Source organism: Podarcis melisellensis, assembly GCF_964234715.1.
Source record: "Podarcis melisellensis genome assembly, chromosome: 10".
NCBI classification, from domain to species: domain Eukaryota; kingdom Metazoa; phylum Chordata; class Lepidosauria; order Squamata; family Lacertidae; genus Podarcis; species Podarcis melisellensis.
In genome coordinates this window covers 13,872,592-13,879,140 of record NC_138542.1, presented here as the reverse complement: position 1 = coordinate 13,879,140, position 6,549 = coordinate 13,872,592, and the positions used below count along the sequence as shown (strand labels likewise).

At 43.1% G+C, this 6,549-nt stretch overlaps 1 long non-coding RNA gene across 1 annotated transcript; it reads left to right on the top strand.

Moving 5' to 3' along the window:
* Nucleotides 1-2,356: 2,356 nt before the first annotated feature.
* Nucleotides 2,357-3,980, top strand: LOC309379751. The gene is made up of 2 exons (XR_014172635.1): nucleotides 2,357-2,638; nucleotides 2,727-3,980. It is a non-coding gene; the product is annotated as an uncharacterized lncRNA (long non-coding RNA).
* Nucleotides 3,981-6,549: the final 2,569 nt, after the last annotated feature.

Sequence of the window (6,549 nt, the reverse complement as noted above, 5' to 3'; positions counted from 1 at the left end):
TGTTCTCTCTCTCGGTGGTCGTGAGTAGCTGGTTCCGGGTTCCAGGGACATCGCTCTCAAGATGGCCTCACAACCAGTTCAGATGGCTTTTGAGCGTCTGAATGACTCCAATTACTTGCTGTGGTCGGAACGCATGCAGGCAGTGCTGCAGAGGGATCGTCTCTGGCAAGTGGTGAGTAAGTTTCCTGCGAAGCCTGATGATGAAGACCTCGATAAAGACCAAAGAGCAAGGGCCACAATTGTCTTGGGGCTGGAAGATTCCCAGTTGCCGTATGTGAGGGGAATCAAGACAGCTAGAGGTGTGTGGCAAGCACTTAAAGAACTCCATGTGCGTGAGACAGCGGTTTCCAAGCTGTTCATTCGCAAGGCATTGTACAAGGCAATTTTACAGCCTGGGGTTACAATGCAGGAACACCTACACAGTTTACAGTTAAAGTTTGCTGCGCTACAGGAAAGAGACTGTGCGTTAGACCAGCAGGAGAAGGTGGCTATTATTTTGAGTTCTCTCCCGGAAAGCTGGGATAATTTAGTTTTGTCTCTAGAAGGCATACAGGAGCGTGATTTATCAGTCAGTTACGTTACTGGGCGTTTGATTGAAGAATGGCAGAAGAGGCAAGAAAGGTCGTTGGCTGCAGAGGCTTCTACAGGCGGGCGGTTTGGAAGGAGTTCTCATGCCGTGCCAGAGGTGAAGCAAAAGCAGCGTACCGGTGAGGAGTCAGCGTTTGCTGTTAGGCGTTGTTTCCGATGTGGGTCTTCAGCACATCTAAAACGACAATGTCCGGAGTTGGTCAAGTCTCAGTGGCCGGTGCAGGAGCAGAGACGAGATCAGCAGCAGCAGCAGTGGAAAAAGAAATTCTTCAAATGAAAACAGTTGGCTCAGCTGGTGACCGGCGAGGTCAAGATTGCTGATGAGAAACAGGCTGTCTGGGTGGTCGATTCGGGAGCATCTCGCCACATCGTAAACTCAGATGACTTGTTTGTTTCCAAGAACTCAGCACAGCGCAGCCAGGTGGCCCTAGCAGACGGAAGTACTTCCGAAGTGATTTCAGGGGGTGCAGTTTTTGTTCCTTGTCTTCGTGAATGTCTGCAAAATGTACTGTGTGTGCCTTCATTAAGGAGCAATCTGATGTCTGTAGATTGTTTGCTAAAAGCTGGGTTTAAAGTGTATTTTGAAGGAGACAGTTGCATTATTAAGAAGGCTGGTGAGATTTTAGGCACTGCTAAGTCAGAGGGAGGCTTGTTTTGGCTTAAAGCAGGATCTCAAGTTGCAGCAGTAGTCAGTAAATCTCAGCCTGCAGTGAATAACAAAGCTATATATGACAACTGTGTGCACTTATTGCATAGGAAAATGGGGCATGCTTGCTGGAAAAGTGTACTAAAAATGTCTGAATTGGCTGATGGGGGTGATTTAAAGAGTTGTAACAAGTACCTTGATTGTAATGTGTGTAAAAAGGTTAAAACCCACAGAGTTTCTTACCCCAGAAGTGACAGAGTTAGTGAGTCACCGCTACAGCTGGTTCACATGGACGTAATTGTTCCATTTGCTGTAAGCAGGGGTGGATCGCGTTTTTCACTAACAATTGTGGACGACGCCACACGTTATTCTTGGGTTTTTCCCATGAAGAATAAGGGTGACGTGTTCACTAAGTTTAAAGACTGGGTGGCATCTGTGGAAAGATTTCTGTCCACTAAACTCAGAAGGATTCAGACGGACAGAGGTGGCGAATTTATGTCAAATGCCTTTAGAGATTGGTTACAGAAGCGTGGCATTGGGCATAGAAAAACAAACACTTTTTCCCCAGAGGAGAATGGCTTTGCAGAGCGGAAAAACAGATCTTTGCAAGATATGATGTTTGCCATGCTTGATGATGCTGATTTGCCCATGTCTTATTGGGGGGAGAGCATGCTCACCGCGTGTTATCTCCAAAATAGGCTCTTTCATCAAACAATAGGTACAACTCCGTACTTTAAATTGTTTCAGAAAAAACCCAAAATTGACCATTTGCATGTGTTTGGATCAAAAGCCTGGGTATTAATTCCAAAACAAATGAGAAAGAAGGGAGATCCTAAGACCAAACAGTTAGTGTTTGTGGGTTACCAGGAGCTGGGAAAAGGTTTCCGCTTTGCTGAAGGGACAAATGGCATTGTGATCTCCAGGAATGCCAGTTTTTGTGAACATAGTGGCTGGGAGAGACTACATGCCAATGCTGAGGTTTGGTTTGAACCTTCCCAGGAGATTCATGACTCTGAAGGTAAACATAGAGAATCAGAGTCTGAGGGGGAGGAAAGTTCAGATAAGAGCTCTCAAGAAAGTGGAGTTAGCCAGAGACCAGTTGCTAAGCAACAAAAGAGAGGTCATAGTTCTGAAGAGGAAAGTGGGTCAGAAGAAAAGTTTTCTCCCAGAAGATCTAAAAGACAAAACAAAGGAGTGCCTCCAGTGCGTTTTTCTCCTGATACTGCAAATGTTTTTAGTGTGATTGCAGAACCCAAGAGTTTTCAGGAGGTGTTAAAGTTACCAAAAGAGGAGGCAGAGCTCTGGAAACAGGCAATGGAGGAAGAGATGTCCTCTCTGAATGAGCACAAGGTCTTTACACCAGTAACAGCGCCTGAGGGGGCAAAGATTGTAGGCTGCAGGTGGGTGTACAAACTTAAACCTCTGGTGACAGGAGAGTACAAATACAAAGCTCGTTTAGTGGCTCAAGGATACTCTCCGAGGCCTGGAAAAGATTATGACAAGACTTAGGCCCGGTTAGGACATATCTAGGGTTGGAAGTGTGCTGGGCCCAAGATGGCAGCTGCCTAATTAGTCAGCAGAACAAAGTTAAACAACTACTGACTACATACAGGATGCAGGATTGCAAAGGGGCGGTGGTGCCTATGGATCCAGGTTTCATAAAAACACTTCATACAGATGAGAGTCCTGAATTTGAACATCCTGATGTATATCACTCTGTAATTGGAAGTTTATTGTATCTAGCACAGTGGTCCAGACCTGATATTAGTTATGCAGTAGGCATATTAAGTAGATTGGTCTCAAAACCCACACTAAATGCCTGGAAAGGGGTAAAACAAGTTCTGAGGTATCTCAAACAGACAATTGGCTATATGTTACAATTAAATTCTTCAGAGGATGAAATGTTGAGTTGCTTCTGTGATAGTGACTGGGGAAATTTGCCGGATAGAAAATCTGTCACAGGACTGGTCATAATGGTCGGTGGAGCTTTAATCAGCTGGCGGTCACGCAAGCAAGACGTTGTAAGTGTGTCATCAACGGAATCAGAGTACACCGCATTGAGTGAATTGTGCAACGAGGTGATTTATTTCAAGCATTTGTTAGCAGATTTAAATGTAAATTGTGGAGAACCAGTACAAGTTTACATTGATAATCAAGCTTGTATAACTTTAAGTAAAACAGAGGGTTTCAAATCACGTTCTAAACATATCTCTGTAAAATACCAAAATGTGCGTTGCTGTGTACAAGACAATATAATCACCTGTACTTATGTATCAAGTGAAGAAAATGTAGCAGATGTGTTAACTAAACCATTGGCAAAGGTAAAGAACAAGCGAATGTGCAAGGGTTTAGGTTTGCTGGAAAAATGATCTTCTACATAGGTGTATTTGATGTTAATTGTCCAGCAGAATCTGTGAGGGGGTGTTCAGTTTCTGTTAATTGATTCTCATGGGAAACTTGCAGATTCTGGCTTCAAACAATTAACTCAAGGCAGTGTCAATTTACTCTTGGCAGAAAGCCCAGGTCAGCTTGACCTAGAAACTGCTTACTCTGATTGGTTAACGACCAGCATTCAACTCTTAACTAGGGATTGCTAGCTCAGTTTGATGTGAGGTGTGTTAGGAGTAGAAGTGCTGTGTATGGTTAAGAGAGAGAGAGAGAAAGAGAGGATTTATTTTGCTTTGTTTTGTATGCAGAAACTCTGCTGGTTTTATTTTCTCCTTTTAATAAATCCTGTAAATAGTTATTCTGAGTCTAGCTGACTAGTCATTACTGCCGCAACTAGCTTCTTCGCTGTGCAGGAAAACTCTGCTACGTTTGGGCTAAAGCCAATAGGGCTATGCCTGACACTTCAAAGTTCCAAGAATTTTTCTGCCGGTTAAGTTGTCCATGGCTGATTTCTTTTTCTGTGATAAAAAGCCTTCTGTTTCGACCACCAAACCTTTCAGGGGAGCATTTGCAACCGTTGGGCACCATTTTTGAGTGAATTGCCAAAAGTCAGATTTTTGATGAAATTGTGACCCCGGGGCTTAGAGATTTTTTCAAAAAAATCTTTTTCTGCCGCTTAAGTTGTCCATGGCTGATTTCTTCTCCTGTGACAAAAAGCCTTCTGTTTTGACAGCCAAACCTTTCAGGGGAGCATTTGCAACCGTTTGGCACCATGTTTGAGTGAATTGCCAAAAGTCAGATTTTTGGTGAAATTGTGACCCCCGGGGCTTACGTATTTTTTCAAAAAAATATTTTTCTGCCGGTTAAGTTGTCGAGGGCTGATTTCTTCTCCTGTGATAAAAAGCCTTCTTTTTCGACCACCAAACCTTTCAAGGGAGCATTTGCAACCGTTGGGCACCATTTTTGAGTGAATTGCCGAAAGTCAGATTTTTGATGAAATTGTGACCCCGGCGCTTAGGGATTTTTTCAAAAAAATATTTTTCTGCCGGTTAAGTTGTCGAGGGCTGATTTCTTCTCCTGTGATAAAAAGACTTCTTTTTCGACCGCCAAACCTTTCAGGGGAGCATTTGCAACCGTTGGGCACCATTTTTGAGTGAATTGCCGAAAGTCAGTGTTTTGATGAAATTGTGACTCCGGGGCTTACGGATTTTTCCCAAAAATATTTTTCTGCCGGTTAAGTTGTCGAGGGCTGATTTCTTTTTCTGTGATAAAAAGTCTTCTGTTTCGATCGCCAAACCTTTCAGGGGAGCATTTGCAACCGTTGGGCACCATTTTTGAGTGAATTGCCGAAAGTCAGTGTTTTGATGAAATTGTGATTCCGGGGCTTACGGATTTTTCCAAAAAATATTTTTCTGCCGGTTAAGTTGTTGAGGGCTGATTTCTTCTCCTGTGATAAAAAGCCTTCTGTTTCGACCGCCAAACCTTTCAGGGGAGCATTTGCAACCGTTTGGCACCATGTTTGAGTGAATTGCCAAAAGTCAGATTTTTGGTGAAATTGTGACCCCCGGGGCTTACGTATTTTTTCAAAAAAATATTTTTCTGCCGGTTAAGTTGTCGAGGGCTGATTTCTTCTCCTGTGATAAAAAGCCTTCTGTCTCGACCACCAAACCTTTCAGGGGAGCATTTGCAACCGTTGGGCACCATTTTTGAGTGAATTGCCGAAAGTCAGATTTTTGATGAAATTGTGACCCCGGCGCTTAGGGATTTTTTCAAAAAAATATTTTTCTGCCGGTTAAGTTGTCGAGGGCTGATTTCTTCTCCTGTGATAAAAAGACTTCTGTTTCGACCGCCAAACCTTTCAGGGGAGCATTTGCAACCGTTTTGCACCATTTTTCAGTGTATTGCAGAAAGTCAGATTTTTGATGAAATTGAAAGCCCGGGGCTTAGGGATTTTTTCAAAAAAATCTTTTTCTGCTGGTTATGTTGTCCATAGCTGATTTCTTGTCCTGTGATAAAAAGCCTTCTGTTTCGACCTCCAAACCTTTCAGGGGAGCATTTGCAACCGTTGTGCACCATTTTTGAGTGAATTGCCAAAAGTCAGATTTTTGATGAAATTGTGACCGCTTAGGGATTTTTTCAAAAAAATATTTTTCTGCCGGTTAAGTTGTCGAGGGCTGATTTCTTGTCATGTGATAAAAAGCCTTCTGTCTCGACCTCCAAACCTTTCAGGGGAGCATTTGCAACCGTTGGGCACCATTTTTGAGTGAATTGCCGAAAGTCAGTGTTTTGATGAAATTGTGACTCCGGGGCTTACGGATTTTTCCCAAAAATATTTTTCTGCCGGTTAAGTTGTCGAGGGCTGATTTCTTTTTCTGTGATAAAAAGTCTTCTGTTTCGATCGCCAAACCTTTCAGGGGAGCATTTGCAACCGTTGGGCACCATTTTTGAGTGAATTGCCGAAAGTCAGTGTTTTGATGAAATTGTGATTCCGGGGCTTACGGATTTTTCCAAAAAATATTTTTCTGCCGGTTAAGTTGTTGAGGGCTGATTTCTTCTCCTGTGATAAAAAGCCTTCTGTTTCGACCGCCAAACCTTTCAGGGGAGCATTTGCAACCGTTTGGCACCATGTTTGAGTGAATTGCCAAAAGTCAGATTTTTGGTGAAATTGTGACCCCCGGGGCTTACGTATTTTTTCAAAAAAATATTTTTCTGCCGGTTAAGTTGTCGAGGGCTGATTTCTTCTCCTGTGATAAAAAGCCTTCTGTCTCGACCACCAAACCTTTCAGGGGAGCATTTGCAACCGTTGGGCACCATTTTTGAGTGAATTGCCGAAAGTCAGATTTTTGATGAAATTGTGACCCCGGCGCTTAGGGATTTTTTCAAAAAAATATTTTTCTGCCGGTTAAGTTGTCGAGGGCTGATTTCTT